General features: G+C 43.4%; 1 long non-coding RNA gene across 2 annotated transcripts in view; it reads left to right on the top strand.

Moving 5' to 3' along the window:
- The window catches only part of LOC308116946, a 38,968-nt gene extending 20,062 nt beyond the window's left edge, over positions 1 to 18,906 (top strand). Inside the window, exons 2-4 of one of the 2 annotated variants that reach the window (XR_013935807.1) lie at positions 3,236 to 3,315; positions 10,001 to 10,089; positions 16,973 to 18,903. This is a non-coding gene — a long non-coding RNA (uncharacterized lncRNA). Of the gene's footprint in view, positions 1 to 3,235; positions 3,316 to 10,000; positions 10,090 to 16,972 lie in introns of both variants that reach the window. The other variant, XR_013935806.1, reaches the window with a different exon arrangement.
- Positions 18,907 to 20,561: the final 1,655 nt, after the last annotated feature.

Below are 20,561 nucleotides of genomic sequence, written 5' to 3'. Positions count from 1 at the left end.
AAAGTTGAACCCCCACCTTTTTTTTTTTTTTTTTTTTTTTTTTTTTTTTTCCCTGTCTCTCTCTATGTTTCTCTTAGGCATGTAGTCCCCCTCTCGCCCTCTTTAAATCTCAGCGGTTTATAAAGCAGAAATGAAATATGGTTCCTCAGTAACAGAAACACTTTGCACGTCCCCTTCCGTCTTTTCTTTCCTTCTAGAGGTCCCGCAGTTCAAGGCCGAGGGGGGAAAAAGTTGAAGCCAACGAGCTCTGCGTCTGCAGTTTTTTCAGAAGCAGAGCCAGAAGAGGCAGGAAGTTGTTGTACAATAGCGTACAGTAATCTGCCACAAATGGAAAAAGCCAAACGCTGCTCGCCGAGCGGAGAAGGTGGCAGAACAGACAGAAAGAGAGAGGGAGGGACAGACAGGGAGAGAAAGAGAGCTCGCCTGTGTGGGAGCAAAGAATGATCAATACAATCTAAGATGGTGGAAACAGCCCTGCTGTTCAGGTCCACCCCCACCCCCCCCCCCCCCCCCCCCAGTTCCCCCTCCGGCTCGCTTACTCCTCATGTAAATCGGCGCGTGAATTTTTGCTCAAACTGTGCAGATCTTCATGTTTTCTTTCTCTCCCTCTCCGCTTCAAACAGGACAAATCAGCATCTCTTATTGGAGGTCGCACTCATTTTTATTTATTTTTTTAAACCCAAACTGTTGAATGTCGAACACCCAGTTAGTGGCAGCTGTTTTTCCTCGAGGAAAAGCAGCGGCGTCTCACCCAAAAATGCTTATCAGCCTTTTGACGCCGCGCCAAAATAGCTGTGAGGGTTCAGCTTCGGCGTTTGGCTCGCTTTGTGACAGAGCCGGGAGCAAAGGAGGAGCGTCCGTCCTGGCTGTGCTTTCTTAGCCACATGTTACAGAAATTAACACTGTCTATGCTTCCCCGTGTGTGTGTGTGTGTGTGTGTGTGTGTGTGTGTGTGTGTGTGTGTGTGTGTGTGTGTGTGTGTGTGTGTTCACGCTAGTCACTGTGGCATGCTGAAGAGTTAATGCACTCCAAGAGCGTGTGCTCCTCGCGGTGTGTGTGTGTTCTTCCAATTCTTTGGAAAGGACAGGAGCTCCACTACAGAGAGAGATAAAGTTAATAATTCAACGAGCTCTCAGAAATGTTGCATATTTCAAGGATCCTTCAGCGGAGCAGTCCTTCCTCAAACACTGTGTGTGTGTGTGTGTGTGTGTGTGTGTGTGTGTGTGTGTGTGTGTGTGTGTTTCTCCATTTCCCCCCCTCTCTTTCCCTTTTCACGAGTTGATATAGTTGCCGAGGTACTGTATAGTGTATCCCACTATGGCATGTGAGTGTGAGCACTGCGTCTGCGCATTACTGGGAGGAGTGGATTTCTGTGTCATTCTTCTTCCTCCACCCCTCCCACATTTAGTCCTTTCCACCCTCCCACTCGCTCTCTCTCTCTCTCTCTCTCTCTCTCGCTCCTCCGTCTCCCACCCATCTCTTGCTTCCTCCCTCCTCCTCCCTCCTCCTCCCCTGCTCCCCAGTGCAAATACAGTTCCTTGCCGTGTTGGACATGTGATGAAAAAGTGACTGGTTCGCGCGTTCCGCTGCACCTCCTATTTCATCATCAGCAGAGCTTTTCTCCCCTTCACTATTGCGCTCGCTGTCTCCTCCTCTCGTCCTCTCTCTTCTTTTTCCTCTCCCTCTGTTTCGGTTGCTCCCCTCTTTCTGCTCCAGCCACACGCAAGGGGGAGACTTAAGCTCTGCGAGGGTGGTGGTGGTGGTGGTGGTGGTGGGGGGGAGGAAAAAAAGAAAAAGAAAAAGAAAAAAAAAAAGTCTGCTGCTATTTCTACAGTCATGGGCCTCCCCACAGCCCGCCCTTCCAAAGACCGGAGCTTTTTTTTTTTTTCACTCACTACTAGCTGGATTTTAACCCTCTGCCTCCAACTAGCTGCACAGCAGCTTTGCAGAACCTGGCAACAAGTTGCCTTTTAGGAGCCTTTTTTGTACTTTCAGTGCATTGATTTTTGCATCACTGTGGATTTTGGTGCCGTCTCTTCCCTTTTTTCTTAATTTCATTTTCTAAAAATGCGCCGCATCTTCCTCATTTTCCCCTCCACCGACCGGGTTTTCCACTCGTGTTTATTTAGTTTCTTGCTTTTTCGGACGGGAATTCGCCAAGGTGACGTTTCTCCATACGACGGGGCCTCGTTCTACCTGGAGTGCCAGGGCGCCATTTCTGACGGGTAACCTGCTCGTGGTTCCGGACGATCACTACAGATGACAACCAGTGAATGTGGCCAGTGTCTGATCTGAGCACATATGCGTGTTTTAACAAAATGTACGTGATAGGAGCCGGCAGCCGCCGCAAAGTACCGCACCTTGGTTGTCTTTCCTCTGTGTTTCTCCTTCGAGTTCCTCTCATGTCCTCTCCTGCGCTGTCTCTCAGAGTCTCCCGCTCACCCTTGTTGTCTCTCTCACACTGACTTGCTCTCCTAACAGGGGTTTGAGTGGTGTGCTGAGCCGGAGCTCTTTCTGGGACAGGTGCCAACCGCAAACAAATGACATTGAAAGGCAATAAGAAACATTTAGTTTCTTCTTTTTTTTTTCTTTTTCGCATTTGTGGAATTATAAGTTCTCGCAGCAAAATACCACAAGTCGCTCTTGTATGTCATGCCGCCCGCTGACCAGTTTGTGTTGCCATCGCATGATGGCGTGAAGTATTAAAACTTGTGAAGTGACGGAAGCTGCTGGTAACGAGGTCTGAACACTTTGCCACACTTCACTCCAGTGAAGGCATTTCACTTGGGACGAGGGAGGTAGTAATGTGGCAGAGCAACATATAGACTGCTGAATAATTCATGTGCTCAGCCAAGCCTGTGACTGGACAGGGTTGTGCTATTTGCATGCATCAGACATGCTGTTTGTCTGTTTGCTAACATTCCTCATTCAAAGACTTGTTAACTAGCAGACGGGCTTAGCTGGAGCCTTGCAGACAGCCTCATGGCCTCCTATTGTTTCAGGCCTCGCCAGGCCTGGACCCAGCTGGTGGCAGGCAAGCCGTGCAGCCCCCCGAGCTCAAGGCTCAGACTGCGTCTGAAAGAGGGAGAGAGCCTGGAAGAGAGGCCAACCCCGGGCGCCCAGGCTGGGGCTGGGGGCTGAGGCACGGCTGCGAGCGGGACCGTCTGAATGGAAATCGCCGGGTCTCGCAGGAAGCGCCAAAAGGGAGCTTATGGCTTTCTCCTCTTCTTGACAGAGATGTGGATCAGAGCGAGGAGAGCTGCCGAAATCCGTGTCCTGGCCGGACGTTTGCCACATTTTTCCCCAGGAAAGCGGGTGAGTAATATCTGTTCTGATGTGCGTAATGCTTGCCTGGTTTCGATGAAAGTGTATTTGTGTGTTTACTTTTTTTGGTTCGCCCCGAATAAACAGTCATTGGAGGTTCTTACACAAAGTTTCCTCTCACCTGAGCGCGCATTTATACATCCGAATCCAAAAACCCTCCTGAAGCATGGGAGCAATTGCGGTAGCACATATTAACGCGACGCCGACAATTCCTCTAAATCTCAAAGTGTTTGTGTGTAACTTTCATCTTTAGTGCCTGGAATCTATTTTCTTATGTTCCAATGGCAGAAGCAAAAGCACTCGAATTGCTAAGATGATCCTTCGTGGTTATCAGTGAGTGAGTGAGTGTAAGGCCACAGTTGTGGAGGTATTTCATAGGAGTGATGCGGTCCGGACTTAGCCTGCACCGTGTGAAGGGAAGTACGTGATGTTCTGATCGTTTTGATCAAATTAGTCTTCTAAGGCGCGTGGCCCAGAGCCAAATTTCAATTCACTCGTTCATGAAAAAGTTCAGCTTTATTCAAAATTTGAGGTTTCGCGGTCGTACTTCACAAGTTTATATCGAACACGACCAAACGGAGAATAAATCAAACAGCCGTATTGTTATGTGTGAGGTATTTAGAAATGAGTTATTCTCGTTATTATATCATGTGCAAGTTTCAGTTGGTGTATGCTTATACTTTGTACCCTGGATTTTGTACTGGTGATGGATTATCTTTAATTTTTTTCGGGGGAAAAGCAGTGCACAGACTTCTCTGAGCCGGATTTTGCAATTATATTGATGCATATCGAATCATGTGTTTATTTCAGTTAAATGAAGGGAAAAGCCTGATTCAGATTATTTGTATTTTTTGTTTTCACAAGGTCATTTTGCTTTAATCAGGTTTTTGGTGATTAACTTTATTAGAATAGGTGAAATTGATCAAATGTGTTGTATAGACTCTATTAAGGAATATTTCTAAATATATTTTGTCGTATTTCTTTTACATTTATGACCACTGATTTTTAAAAATCTTTCATTTCCAAGTTGCAGTATTTTGTTTCCGATGTGCTTAATGTTTCTGAGATGTGAGCTCATTGCTCCTAGTTTATGCAAAAGACACATTTTTCGAAGGTTGAGCTGATATCACCCAAAGGCTTTTTCATAATTAAAGATTGAGGTTTTCAATACTTGCGTCCATTTGATTTGAGTTCATTCATATGATTTTTAAGATGCCCAACTAGCTGTGGACACATGGTTCTGGCTGGCAGAGGATCCCGATACTCCACCCCTGAGGCCTTTCTGGCAGTGGATGGCAGGAGTCCAGGGGAAGGTTGCATGTTGAGAGGCAGATGGCAGGGTGGTGGTACAGCTTTTCGCTATTTTCTCTTTCTGTTAGAGTATACCTGACCAATACAGCAGCGTGGCACAACCCACAGCAAGGCATGCTGAGCACAGGGGCAAACTTCAGCTTTGCTGCAGCGACACAGCAAAGCCAACACACACACACACACACACACACACACACACACACACACACACACACACACACACGTACTCAACTGTGTGTGTATTTTAGTCCACTTCTCCTGATTGTTGACTGTTAATAACGTTTCACAGAAGCCAACAGATTTCCTAAACATATTTTCTGGTTTCCTGTCGTCTCAGTTTTCATGAAATTGTTCTTTCAAACGGAATTGTTCATTTACATCGATTCAGAAGTGAATAGTTGAAATTAATTCCGAATTATTAGATATGGGGTGGGTTTTTGTGTTGTTGGAAACTGCAGTGCTTTTTATGGGTGAAGTGAAAACGCAGAGTGAAGTTAAGCTGCAGGTCACAGCTAGGGGAGCAAGCTCCCAAACTTGAATGTGACTGTGACCTTGAACTTGAGCTTGAATGGGAAAATCAAACATTTATGTGGAATTCCTGTTTTAAGTTTATATTTTTCTTGGAATAAATTTCAATAAAAGTTAACTATCACATCCTCATAGAAAAAAATGCAATCACAATAAATATTTTCGCCACTTGAACAACAAAAAGTACTAAAATGGTGCACCGTGTGAGGTTATTCCTCAACGGTGTAAACAGGAAAATAAATACACATTTTTATTAGTCTTTTATTATTATTATTATTATTATTATTATTATTATTATTATTATTATTAGAGTTTCACGTGAACACAATTTGTAGTGTGTAGAGAGGGGAATAGATAAAATGCTCGAAATTATGCTCAAATGTTTTCTTTAAATTCTCTGAGATACAAATGTAAAGGTCTGTGTGTGTGTGTGTGTGTGTGTGTGTGTGTGTGTGTGTGTGTGTGCGTGCGTGCGTGCGTGCGTGCGTGCGTGCGTGCGTGCGTGCGTGCGTGCGTGCGTGCGTGCGTGCGTGTGTGTGTGTGTGTGTCCTCCAATCGTTGATGAATTGGTGTGTTTAGCTTATAGGAGCATTTGTTAATTTAACTTATATTAATTTTCTGGTGATGGAGGTTCACTTTGACATTGCTTTAATTATCTTAAAATTTTTTATGATATTTTTAGATATTTAGTAATTTTTCAGTTGTCAGAATTGAAGACTTTCTCCTCTTTATGTCCTCATGCTGAACATAATAACAAATTGTGGCGAATGTATTTTGCTTTCAAGTCCCCTTTTTTTCTCAGTTTCGCTTAATAATAGAAAGTCAGTTTAGTTCAGCTCATTGAATATAATATAATCTAAAAATTGGACAGGTATTGGCTCATTTATCTATCAATCAGCGTTTATATTTTTTAAGGCTCACATTGTTCTGACTTACTGTATGTATTCCTTCTAACACTCTGCCTTTTTTGTGTTTTGTTTTTTTCTCACAATGACCAGTCAAAATGATAGTTGTGAATGGAATGTTTTGGGGGTTTAACATTGTTTCTTTACACGTTAAATTAAACACTAACAACTTATTGTGATCTCGAACTTGAGAGTCACAGCATAGCAACACAATTCACATACTGCACTCTGTGGCTAATGCATTTTGTGTGCACACACCAGTCCAATACTCAACAATACTGCACATCAATAAGACTCCAATACACGGTTTCATTTGTAAAGTGGGTAAATTGGCATTTAAGATCGTGTGATTTTGTTTCATTTATGAGCTAGCTGTGATGTTGTGAATTCCATCCAATTTTTCTGCTGGCTAGTATGAAATCCAGATTGCTGTGGTGAACGGGGGCCAAGTCAGCACTCACTGTAAATACAGTTTTCTGCCATCATAATGAAGCTGCTTTTATTTCTGCACTAAAGTGCCATCAGCATGTTGTTTTAAGTACAATAAAACTGAGACACTCAACATAATGAAACCTATATTGTATGTCTGAGTTCTCTGGCAGCCTGTCACTGTCAGTGATAGGCAGTACATCACCATCCAGGCGGTATATATATGACCCTTTGAGTCTGATGCATTCATGGATTTGTACATTTCTTTAGAGAAAACAAGTGTTTTTGTAGCCTTAATATGATTACATTCACTTTTCCCAAAAAATAGAAGAATTATTTGACATTTTGCTTCACACATGCAGTCATGCTTTTACTTTTCTTTACCAAAAAGGACTTCATGGATACACAACATGGACAATATGAAAAAGTAGAAAAATATACTTATATATGCTATTTTATAGCATTACATTTTTTTTTTTATATATTTGTAATAATTCCAGCTTGAATGATCACTTTGGAGCCAGCTTTCAGAAGCTGGAAGGAAATTGAGCTGGACTGAACGTAGCGTTCTTTGACAGCCCAGCATTGAATTTTACAAAACCCTGTTATGCAGTTGTCTTTTAACCAAACTTGTGTCGAGCACAGCAGCATCTGCTCTGAGGCTTTTAGTTTGCAATTGTTCGTCAGTTCAAAATACAGGTTCAAATCTCTTGTCAGTTCAATACAGCCAGATCTCTGCAGCAGAAGCTGGGCAGCCTCCCTGTTGCCCTCGTGTACTGTGAATGTGGAGGAGCAGATGAGTGAATCTACAGTGGCCACTACAGGCTGTGCTGGCACACTCATACAGGATTTACAGTAGAAAATAGGCCTGAGACCGGAGGAAAGAGAAGATGGGGTAGGGACATCGATAGATATGCGTATATGCTGTGTGCATGCTTTTTTTTAAAGTGTGCAAGTGTGAAATTTACTGCACAAAAGCCTAAAAAAGGTATAAATGAGACAGTCACAGGCACATATGCTGATGCACTTACATACACACACACACACACACACACACACACACACACACACACACACACACACACACACACACACACACACACACACACACACACACACACACACACACACACACACACACACACACACACACACACACACACACACACACACACACGTCTCCAAAGCTGCTTTTCCTCACCCCTCTCACCATACATGGAAGCCATTAGTCCATTACTCCGCTGACTACTGAGTACTGGCCATTTTATTCTCCCCTGTGTTAATCAGGATGTCAGCTGGGAGTGTCACATGTAATTTATCCACAAAACCACAGCAACTCCATAGAGACGGTGAGCGCAGTCATAACGACATAATATTGGACTGGGAGAGAGTTTCAGGGGGTGACAAATGATGTAGATTTTCCTCCCCCGTACCTATCCCTCTTTTCCTTCATTCTGAAACAAGACCTGTGCAACTTTCACATGGGTGCTTTACATCATGGGCTCTTTGGCGGAGGTCACCGTGTTTATTTATGCAGGGACGTTCTTTGGCCGTGCAGCTAGAGTTTCACTGTTAAAAACTGACCGTTTAAGCGACTTTTTGCAAGCAAGTCTGGTTGATTTATTCTTACCTGGCCACAGTTTAGGTAGAAGCGAGCTTTTCTTTGCTTTTTTTGACGACTCCAAGTAGTCAATATGAGGTTTTTCTTGAGACTTTCTGGTCTGCAGCATGGCGTGTGCGTGTGTCTCCGTGCAGGTCGTCAGAACAGATACTTGTTTTATGTACCTGCCAGGCAAAGCGATATTCCAGATAACACTGCGCTGCACCCACTCAACTTTTTTCTTCTCCAACACTCATATATTTCTTCAGCTTTTGGCCTCCGCTGTCGCCAAGGCAATTTAGTCAGAGTTAAAGTGCAGAATCAGCAACATTGTTCCACTCAGAGGTAAAATTGGAAGTGTCGAAAGGCCTCTCCTGCAAGTCTTCCAACTATCAAAATACTGTAAATCCCTTCTCTCACTTTACCTCCACTTTGTCATTTTCATAAAGATCCTCCATACTGGGCTGTATTATATTGGATTCGTGAAGCGAAAGGTACTTGTTGAGGTTATATTTTTCTGACTCATTTCGGTGCACTTTTGACTTCTAGTGTGTAGTACACCACTGCGGCCATGCTTCTATGCTCAGGTTTCCTTGCCTACAGGCTCGCGTTATGGTGAAGGAACAGGATTTATGGTCAAATTCAATATGAGTTTCTTTTCCAAGAGGAGCACTTCAAATCTTCAGTATGAAAATATATTGTAATAAAGATCGGTCTTTAAAAAGAAGGTAGTTTTTTTGTTTTGTTTTGTTTTTTAAGAATTCTTGCAGCTGTCTGTGAGCTGTATACTAATATAGTGGAGACTATCCCCTCTGCTCATACTCGCCCAGGCTTCATGAGTCATCAACATGTATATACACACAAACAACACACCCACACTCACACACAGAGTGCAGTGAGTGCACAGCTCGGACATGAATCTCCCTCCATGGGCTGGGGGAGTTGGGTTACTCATGAGCCCATAAACATGTGCTGGCAGCGGTCCAAGGCACTGCACTGTAATTACAAACGTTAGAAACAATATATAAAAGACCCTTCACCGGCAAGGCCATGTCCCGCGCTGCAATTAGCATCCGTGTACAGAATTATCGCCCTTCAGCAGCCGCCACCGCAGTGAGTGGAGGCCTTTAATTGGCAGTGTCCTCCTTGGTTTGCTAGAGGACAACAGTCTCATACCTTTTTAACTTTCGGCACTTTTTTTTTTTTTTTTTCAATCTTAGATTTTACAAATGAGGATTAACTAACCACCGCTCCCTTGCTTTGTCCCGTTCCACCGCCTCATGCTTGTTCTGGCATCACAGGCCTACGCGCTTGCACACATTGGGAAACACCGGCACATGTTAAGCGTCGCCTCGTGCATGATCGCTACGCAGCGTGTACATGCCCTCACGCATGAACCCAACATACTGTGCCGCATGTGCAGAAAATCACTTATTATCCTCGCAAGTACACGCAGATGCACCACCTCACCCACGCACATGACACCGTGTGCTTTCAGTAGCGCAGCATGCCAAATTGTGTACACGTATGCAGCGAGTGGGTGCTACTGGGCAAGGCCAAGGCCACGGCGGAGCTTGTGTGTTGGTGTTGGGTGAGGATGCAGCAGTATGAGTTGGCCATTGTACAGGCCAGCAGAGAGGGTGCGGTGTGTTACATGTTCCACTAATGAGTTTCCTTGGCCAGGCAAAACTGTGGGGCGAGCTTATTAGTAAACAGGCTACAGAGGAAAGACCCTGCAGCCCTCTGCTGCCTGCTGCTGTCTCTCTAACTGATCACACTCCCTGGTTCTGCTTCTCTCTATTGTTTTCTCTTTCTCTCTGTTTCTGTGGATGTGAGTTGTCTATCGCTTCGACTCCACAGTTCTCACTCTCTGTTCTCTCTCTGTCTCTCTCCCTTATTGTAGGCAGTAAGACGGGGTTTTAGCCGCAGGCACTAACAATTTAGTCAACAAGTGAAATCATGGACAGACAGACTGGCGTTCACAGCAGCATTGTAAGTACTGTAATGTATTTCAAATCTAATCTGCTCTTATTTAATGATGTATTTCGGTGCTATTGTATTGTCTTGCATTTCATTTAATGAGATAGTGTCTATAATTAGATGCCGCATAGGTTTCATTCATTACACGCGTGTAACTACTTTGTCTGTATCTATTTTCTCTCTCTTTGTGGGAGTTATTGTATAATGTAAGTCTCCATTAGATGAAATCGTAATAGCTGGATATTGTGCCTTTATCCCATTTGAAAGGCCAAGTGGTCCCAGTGGCTTATTAGTGCAGTACATTAAAAAAAAAAAAAAAAAAAACATAATCTGCAGTGCACATGCACAGAAAACACTCTCCGCCTGGTCTTGACTGTCCACCAAGTGCGGTGAAAGTCTTTCCTCTCTGTGCCTGGTCCTCAATCTGTTAGAAAATGGCTTCCACTCTGTGCCTTCCAGCTTTCAGCTCCCCGCCGCCATTTTGTGTATCTCTGCCAAAGTAGTCAGGTAGCCGGATGAGAGGGACGGAGTAAAGTGGGAAAGGAAAAGTGGGTGCTGTGTTGAGGGGCAAACAAAACTAAGACGAGTGATTGGTTTGGGAGAAAAGCTGTGCTCCAACTGTCTTATTCTTCCAGAGAGATGCTTGAGTTATTACTGACTGGCCACTTAAAAACAAACAGCCTCCCCTCTGGACCTCTCCCAGCTCTTCTCAAAGAGCTGACCTTGGGTGGACATTGTAAATACCTCTTTTTCATGGGGGTAAATGTGCTGGCAGAGGCCACAGCTCAATCACTCCCCATCCACGTTTTGTCAGTCCAGCTCCGAGTTCCTCAGAGCCTGTGTGTGTAGGTAAAGCCGTGTTCTCTGCGTTTGTACCTGCCTCCACCCTGCCACTGCACTATGCGCTGTGGCCTCAACAACCCCAGCAGTGCCTGTAACATTTGCACTTAGTAACCCCAGACCCCACCCTACAACCTGGAGCTGCAGTAACTAGCTGTCTGCGGCTCTGGAATCTGCTATGCCCCAGGCATTTGATTACATGTGCAGATGTTATTAAAGTCCTCATCTCGTCTGACCCCAAGACCACAGATACTGTATCCAGTTTTCTGAAGGTGTCCGTTGCTGTTTTTCCCTCTGTGGCCCATTGCTCAAACTACCTGACACACAAACTCATCCTGGATTTCAGCATATTCTGTCAGACAATTAGATAACTGATTGCCTGTCATTGTGTCATTTAGTCTCAATAGAAATCTTTAAAAAATGAAAGATGAAATCATCACACTTTCACACCTGGTGAGTTGTATGTGTGAAGTATTTGGCCTTCTTGTTCTATATATGTTTTTGTTTTTAGTCATCACAAAGTCCCCAGTGTGCAAGTATCTATGAGTTATTGATGCTTTTGCTTAATTTTCCCCGATTTTAGAAGAAATCAGCATGTGAATATTATTTTTTTAATGACTATTTACAACCACAGCTACTGTTACATTGAGTGCATGGCTTATGTATGTCTCCTAAATCCTTTATCCATGTGTGGATATGAAGCAAGAATTTTACCTGTTTAAAGAATAAACACATTAGCGACAGCTATGCCGATCAAAATGTTTGAATATGAATATGTACACGATAATGACTTATGACGTTAAAAGTTGCAAAGTAGTACAAATGGTGTAATTTATATTTGAATATGTGAGAAGGTATATAATAATAAAAAAAAATACTTATGGACTACTCATGAAAGTCCAGTATACAGTACAGTATCTGGAGTTCATTATTTTCACCCCAGGGTCAAACCCAGTGACTGGGTTCCTTAAAAAAAAAAAAAAAAAAAACCACAGCATGAGTGTCTATCTGGGTACGGTATGTGTTTATGGCCTGAGGGGATGCTGGATAAGCTCTCTTACTGTATCAGTGTGTCTCTTAGCTGCTGTGTATCTGATTTAGACACTAGGTGTAAAATATAGCAGAGGTGCCTCCAGCAGTAAAACCTGGCCTATTTAGGCCTGTCACAGACAAGCTCTCATTGAGACAGGCAGTCAGTGGCTTCGCTAACAGTTCAGAATGCACTCTGTCCCCTTTGGCTACTCACCCCTTAATCTGGCCATGTGTTTGCATATGGGACAGAGTGGCCTCCATATTGTGTTTGTGGAATGAATTATGAATGCTATTGCATAAGTGTGGCCTGTTTCTGGGGCATATCTCTACAGCATCTACCCAGAGACCAAAGCATGAATACATTTACCAACCGTGGACCTCTTGGAAATGATACTGTGAAGCTGGCCTGCCTGCGTTTGTTTATGGTTATATAGAGCAGATGGCCATGCAACATGGCCACATATCACACACTGGCTGCCTTGATGGTTCTGTCACACACTCAAATGCTTATAGACAGAAATGTAGTGCTATTTGAAAAGGATTCATTCAATCTTCTTCAGTAAACCACAGGAGAAAATGTATTAAACCTCTTTATCAGAGTTTATTAATGTATATTACCCCCTCGTGCTGGCAGCCAAATCAGGCCTTCCAGTGCTAACTCTGGCGAGATCTGACTGCTAACCACAGAAGTGAGTCTGACTACACCCAGCTGTAGCCTGGAGGTAACAAGCTCTTCAAGGTTACAAACTGTACAGATCCCTGTCTGCCAGCTCTGGCCCTCTGTCTGTCAGCTGAAGTTCATATCCAGGGAGAAAGGTATTTGTCCCACCCTCTAAATATAGCTGGCGACAGATGCATCTCGATGGGGCACTGCCCACGCTTGAAAGGGGCCCTGCAGGCAGGCCAGAGCTGAGCGGGGCATGCAGACGTGTCAAGACTATAGACTTCCTCTAATGATGAAGGCCTTATAGGTCACCAGCAGCCACATGGCAGAGCACATTTCCATCAGTGTGGCGGCACAACGGCTAGGACTTTTTTTTCTTCTTTTTTTTTTTACATATGGAAATATTCATACAAATTTTTTGAGATGACTATTGACATTATGCTTTGTAGGAGAAGTCTGTCAAAGTCTTAAGTCCGTAATTGCTTTTTTTGCACTTCACCTGGAAACCTTTTGTGACATGGGTACATTTTAGGCTGTTTGAGTGTTTCTGTGTCCTTGATCACATTCTTATCAAAAAATCATTTACCTCATCACCCCAAAGACTGAATGACAGCAGCCCACTGTATGCAGGTTTCTTTGCATAAATATACTTCTGGCTCAAGAAAATGATATACGAGGTGAAACCAAAGATTGTCTGAAGTGCAATTTTCACTTTTAAACCAATTGCCAAAAAGAAAAAAGTAGAATGAATAATAATAAAATGTCTTATTAAAATGGTAAGTGGCCTCAGTTTAATCATCTCTTTAGTTCAGTTCGAGCTTTTTTTTTTCCTTCTTTTATGCACAGAATAGGCTCAGAAAACCCTGAGTGTAAATGTGCAAAGTGGTTGAAACTGTTGCCATGTATCTTTTTGAAGTTGAAACTGACACCTCACATAAACAAGCACAGTTGGTGCAGACTGCGCCGTGTCCTGCAGCTTGTGTACTTAAGCATGCAAATGTAGCTAGGTTCCTCCGCACACATGTGACTGCGTGCGATGGAGACGAGAAGCAGCTGGCAGCGTTGGGCTGAGTGGTCTGGGCGACTCCTGCTGCGTGCCCTGTCATTACAATGATTGGGGTCAGTTTCTTTACCTCTAAAGATGGGGCTGCAAGGCCTCGCTGGGATTAGCCCAGTCCACCTAGTCTAGCCCTCTTCACCTGGCATATTTATGGCTCTGCACAGGGACGTAGGGGTGGAGGGGTGGAGGGGTGGAGGGGTGGAGGGCGGGTGAGTGGGGGCAGTTCATCTTGTAGTCTGACATGCAGACCCACATATTATGTGCACGGGCGTGAGTGCGGGGCACACTCCATCACATGTGCGTACACATGTCCGATCAGTACCGACACACTCAACATGCGCGCGCATTAATGCAGGGCGTCACACGCTTAAAATCCAGTTACATACTGTACATTTTACACACCTTTTTACATGCACCCATACATTTGCAACACACTCACTCGAGGTCTGCAAGTTCATTGTCTGCCTCATGCGGAGGTGACAGTGAGGTCAACCTGTCTGACTTTGAGCAGAATCCCCCTGTGGCCTGCCCCAGCCATTCCCCCTGGCATGTGTAACAGGACCTGCCCATGCAGTCTCTCCTCTTCCCTCGCCCCCGTCCCCCCCCCCCCCCCCCCCCCCCCCCCCCTTCCTCCTGCCGCCGCCTGCCCCTTGGCCCTGGTATAAATAGATGGGTCATGCCTGCTGCGCTACCCTGAGGGGGTGGCGTAGGGGGGCACGGTAGCTATGTTTCCCTTTATAAATGCTCTGCCATGTCTCACCGGATCCCTCCTGTCTGCGCCCAGACACCACTTTTCTTGTAGCTTATGCTAATGCACAGATGGGAGAAGCAGGTACTCCTGACCCATTCCCTTGTGTAAGCAAACTCATGAAGTCTCATAATGAGCACATATAGTCTGTTTGTGTAAGGCTGCAAGACTTGACCACAAAGAATCCAGAAGGTTTTGTCATGCCAAAGCCATCCATTTTGGCGAGGCTCGGGAAAGATATAAATGTGAGGGGTGTTACAAGTTTAAAAAAAACAAATAAAAAAAATTGATAACTAATCATATGGCACTAAATTTTTGTACTGAAAATGATTTGCCGTTTTTTTTCCTCCGCAATAATGCCAGTTCAAAACTTTACCTTCATAGATAGTTTATACAAGACCATGAAAGTAAAGTACAACTGTGTCTGTGATACCATTAAGAGGGAGTCAATCCAATCCCATACCTATATCATTGCAGAGTTGTTCATTTTTGGCACTCTGCTTTTTGCAAATATCTGAGACAAAGTTCAAGATGTTCAGTAGATCGTACAAATACCTAGCAATGTACTCGATAGCTGCATTCTCACATTGTAACCTCAGATATTAACAAATATCCTCATCTGAATGAAATATTCTTCTAAATATTTTAAACATATGCTTTCCCACAATCCAGCAACATTTGTACACCATTGGGCAATACATTTACATAAAATGACTTAAATTACACTGCCAAAGCACAACACAAAAATAGAAAGAAATAATGAAGATGTCAGGTTACACACCATGTAAAAGTTTCTACTTTTCCTGAATTATACATCCACTGACTGACCACAGACCACCACAACCTCAAAGATCTGGTTACGAGGTTTCAGCACTTTGCTATCACTGCAGCTGAATTCAGTTTCAGTATTTATTGATGGACACGTTAGCACTTTGACTCAAATGGGATTGAATAAAAGGGACTTTTCACACAGTGCACATGTACCTTCCTCCCAACACTGTCCAAAATGAAATAAATGTTCTAAATGGATGTGAGGGTAGGGGAGTTTGTCTGTGTGTGTGTGTGTGTGTGTGTGTGTGTGTGTGTGTGTGTGTGTGTGTGTGTGTGTGTGTGTGTGTGTGTGTGTGTGTGTGTGTGTGTGTGTGTGTGTGTGTGTGTGTGTGTGTGTGTGTGTGTGTGTGTGTGTGTGTGTGTGTGTGTGTGTGTTCATGCACGCCCGTGTCCACGCCCTACAGTGCGAGCATGTGTTTGTGTGACGTTACGGGACGATGAGGTGTGGAAAGCAAGACTTTGCACCACAGCCACTCTAAAGAGCTAATGGAGGTGTGATCCTGAAGCGGCGTATCAGTTACACACACTTTGCTTTCAAGCGAAGGAATGCCTGCTGAGTTTGCACACTTCCAAGAAGGCTGAGTTTTCAGGGCGATACTCTCTTAATAAAGGAGACGTTTATAGATTGAACTACGTAACTGTGTGAAACTGTGTGTGGGTTTCAGTGAGAATATTTCCCTGTCACTGGATGATGGCGAATGGCTTCACTTGAAAGCAATAGCTTTCCTGGACATGCATTCTATTGGTCATGACCCCAGAGCCATACACTATATTAGATTGTGTGTCCAGTCAGCATACTGTGAGGACAGTGTTCCTTGACCCTGTCTTATGAACTCTGGGGCCCCACACCGCTGAGCGTTTTCTCAGGACTACACAATGAGGGGGGGGGGGGGTGTTTACGCCGGGACTGTTACGAGCACATGCGGCACATGCACTGCTTAAAACCCTTATAATCTTTATAACCTTTGTGCAATATTACCAAACAAATGCTTGATTATGATAAAGCAATTTCTGAGGGGAAAAAGAAAAACAATTTCAAGTTTGGATATTTTCACTCGAAAATGTGCTTTTTCATTGTGATTATCATAGCGTGAAATTCTATTAGTTTTGATTAATATTCAATCTCTAAAGTCTTCATGTGCTCCACGTGTGTCTGTTCCTCGGTACGGGTGTGTGTCTGCACATGCTCACAATCCACAGCGCCATGGTGTAAGTAAGGCAGCGCTGAATAATGCAGGGAGCCTCAGACTCACTACTGAGCAGTCACAATGGGGCCTCCCAGATTAAGACATACTGTTCTGTATTCTTCGGTGATTTGTCTGTGCGCTGTTGTGCCTTTCGCAATATCGCCTGTTAAAGCAAAGGTAAATGTAGCCAAAAGCCTGTTCTTAAACGTCTTCACTTGTGCATATTGTATGTGAGTGAGATTAATGCTTTTGTCCTGACACACATTATGAGACATATAGAATTTCATGCATGAATACTGAAAGTAATTACCGGAGAGTATGTTTCCATCCAGAAACGTTTATGTCTCTTAAGCAAACTGTCTGTCACCGAGGTATTTGCAAATTATCCTTCAAATTTCAAAATGTAAAACTCATCAGGTCGGGCTATTTCACTAGTTCTCCATTTCCTTTGTTGCCGAAGTAACAGATCTTTTTCCCCCGTGTGTTTTTTTTTTTTTTTTAACGTTTTTTTTTCCGTCTTTTCTTTTTTTCAGATGGAAGCTACCTGACATGCTGCTGGAACCGTGATGGAGGAAGGCAATATGCCCGGGCCCCCTTCCCTCCTCCTCCTCCTCCTCCTCCTCCTCCTCCTCCTCCTCCTCCTCACTGCATGTTGCAGAGCAGGTGAGAAACATTAACAGAGGCAGCAGCTGCGGCCCTCTGCTCCACACATGTGTGCCAGGATATGAGCTGGCTTGAACTCGCCCACTCCCAGCACTGGTCAGTAATGTTAACGCTCTCCTCTCAGAAATTGTGCTCGGAAGGCAGAAACAGCACAGATTATCGTGTCGCTCATTCTCAAGATGATAGAAGTTCCTTTTTTGTTGCCGATTCTTTAAAGTGAATAATTTCATATTTTCAAAAACAGTCAGTTTATTTGCTTATTTCTCAAGGAAACCTGTTATCAGACACTTAAGACCTTCAAAGTCAGTATGGAGATAAACCATAATTATACAATGAAAATGGTGTAAAACTGACCAAATCGAACATATGTCACCATTTTTAGTCAAATAAATATCCTCTCAATGGCATTCATTCAGCCGTAGAGATTGCCTATTCATTGTTAAGTACTGCTGTCTTGCAGTACATTGTATTATTTACAAACAAATACACAAAAATGACTTATTGGTTGTATGTTTATCTGTACTCTTTTGGAGTAGCTGTATTAGGAAGTTCCAGCAAAGTGTTTAGCAATGTTTTAAGATAAATATACCAATCAGAAACACTAACTTGATAGAGGAAATGCTTTGCTCGAGCAAAGAGGTCAAACATTATGTTTATGCTATTATAAGTAATTCTACAAAAGTAACACATAGCTCAATAATTAGCCGAACATTTTTTTTCATATAGTATGGTATTTCTTTAAATGTACCACTGTTAGTTTACCATTGTTACCCAATGTGGTCAATTGTCTATTAAAGTGTTAGTGGTCACGTTACACACACTTGATTTTAAAAGGTTCATAGGTGTTATGAAACAAATAAAGTGCTTTTAACCCAGTTACAGGTTCAATTTGAATATGAAAATGTCTTGGGTTTGCAATTTGTTTGGAACATGTGTTCCTCGTTGGGTCATTTGAATTCTCCCTGTCGCTGGAACAGTGACCTAGGAGACCTCGGAGTAATCATAATATGTCCTGAAAGCACCCGGGCTGCAGTCGCAGAGGCGAAGCGTCCCGGAGGAGAGTGCAGCGTGTTTGTGCTTTGCTGCTGTTTTGCATTCAGCCAGGTGTGTCAAAGCGGATTACCTGCATGAACTGCGACCTGAAAGGACTTTTGTTTTAAAAGACTGTCCTTTGGGGTGAGGTAGTAGGTTGTATAGTTTTAGGGTCATACCCTTCCTGTCAGATAACTATACAACTTACTGTCTTTCCTGAAGTGGCTGTAATGTCATCAGATGCCATTGTTGGAGCGTCTGGATCCACATCACAACACTGGAAAGTACCTGTTTGCTGCTGAGGTAGAAGCTCATTTGGAGCAATTTTTTTAGGATTGTAGCTGTTTGGAATTGAACATCACATGATAAATGAAATGTTTAACTTCTTTTTATTTAATTTTTTTCCAGTTATTTCTGTATTGTCTTGATGGCCTGTTTACAATAAAACTCCTGAATTCACTTCCAAGTGTGCCAACCTGTTGGATCTTTCTGATGTTCGCACGGGGTGAGGTAGTAGGTTGTGTGGTTTCAGGGTAGTGATTTTGCCCAATCAGGCGATAACTATACAACCTACTGCCTTCCCTGAAGGGCAGCAATACTTCAACACACAGACGACAGGGGAGGCAGCTTGAGTATTGAACAGTTTACCTGCAATACCAGGGTTCACAATCATCCCATAACAACAGAGAGAAGCAGCAGGTAAAGTCGCTTTTGTGTTTGATTTGTATTTTCTGTTTCAAACACCAATAAAGATACCCGATGTTGAATCAGTTCATCTGTCCATGTGTGGTTTTTTTTGGTTTTTGTAACTTTCTTCAAATTCCTGCATCACTTGTTTCGAGCTTTGAGGCTGTTTCTTTTAACAGCTGGCAGCAACTGGTGTATGTGCAGTGTATTGTGCAGAAGTGTTTGCTGTAAGAAAATAAAAGGAAGTCATACTATAAAAAGGTAGTTCCTTCCTTAATTTTTTTTTAAATGGTGAAGCTTCCTTTTATTGCGTATTTCTGACACGATGCAATTTTTTTAAAATATATTTTTAATCATAATTCATAACAATCAAATATACACTAAGCCAACTTATTTTAAAATGCTTAAATTGTATTGATTTATAGGTTTACATGTGTAGGAATAACTTGAAACACTGATCATTTTTCTATAATTTCTTTATATAAGCATGTGTACATACTGCACACAGCTTTCTTGCCGTGAAATCCTGTAAGCGTCAATTCAGTCACACACCAAACAAATCACTTTGCATCAGTTCTTAACACTTCACCTATTTGCCCTGCTCGTGTCAAACAGCGAAACATTTAGTTCCTTGCATTCTGAATTGTTGGAGGAGAAAAAAATGTTGGAAACATATCTAAAAATACCCAAGTTTACTACCTCCATTCAGTTATTGGATCAGCCTGCAGCCTCGACACGTCCTCAAACCCCGGAGCCGAGCAGATGGAAAGAAGAACCCGAGCCATGACACTGTCTCACCTCCCAGGCTACAGCGTGATTCATACGGCAACAGATGATGGTTACAGTATTCTAGTCCCAGCCAGAAGTACAAAGACACACACATATGTGTACACACACACACACACACACACACACACACACACACACACACACACACACACACACACACACACACACACACACACACACACACACACACGGATATCAAGGTGATTGCCAGCCAGTATTAGGCCAACTTGGCCATCAGACATGCCTCACTGTCTGAGACTGCAGCCCAGTATCTCATATCAAGGTCAGGCTTGGCGTTGTCACTTACAGTGAGAGCCCTCTCTCACCCCTGCATTTTTACAGTCACACAAGCGTTAGTCCTATGCATGTCTAAGATGCCTGTTTTTCTTTTTTTTAACGATATTTCAGTTTAGCTTGCCAAATATGAATAGTAAAACTATCCTGACTGTACATATTTGCATTGTCTCGGTTTGTTCGTTCTGTAATAGGTTTCCACATTTAAGTCATCATTAAACATGCTGAGCTGGATACACATTCAGGAAATGTCTGTTACACAAGGAAAGGAACTATTGAACAGCACATCACGAGAAGAGAAGAAAACCGTAACATGGTAGCGTGGGAAGAAGTCCGTCTACTGTATCCTCTGTGTCTGGACCACCGTTTGGTGTATTTGTATGTGGGCTGCACCCAACATGTGGCTGTCCCCCGCCAGCCACCATATTGAATTGATTTGAGCCTTGGCCATGGGGATGGAGGAAACGGAGCTGCATACTAAGCCTGATGAGACAATGGCTCTGTGTGCATCCTGTCTCTGGGGTCGCATCTCTAAAGGCCGTCTTCCATCCTTCATCTCACCCAAAAACACAGTGGAATTCCTCGGACATCCACCATGGGATGGATTTCTTTACGCCGCTCCCATCATGCAAAAATTACATAATAAAATGCTTTCTG

This window comes from Lipophrys pholis, assembly GCF_963383615.2.
Source record: "Lipophrys pholis genome assembly, chromosome: 11".
Classification (NCBI taxonomy): Eukaryota; Metazoa; Chordata; class Actinopteri; order Blenniiformes; family Blenniidae; genus Lipophrys; species Lipophrys pholis.
Note: the sequence above shows the minus strand (reverse complement) of the source record. Positions and strands in the feature narration are given on the sequence as shown.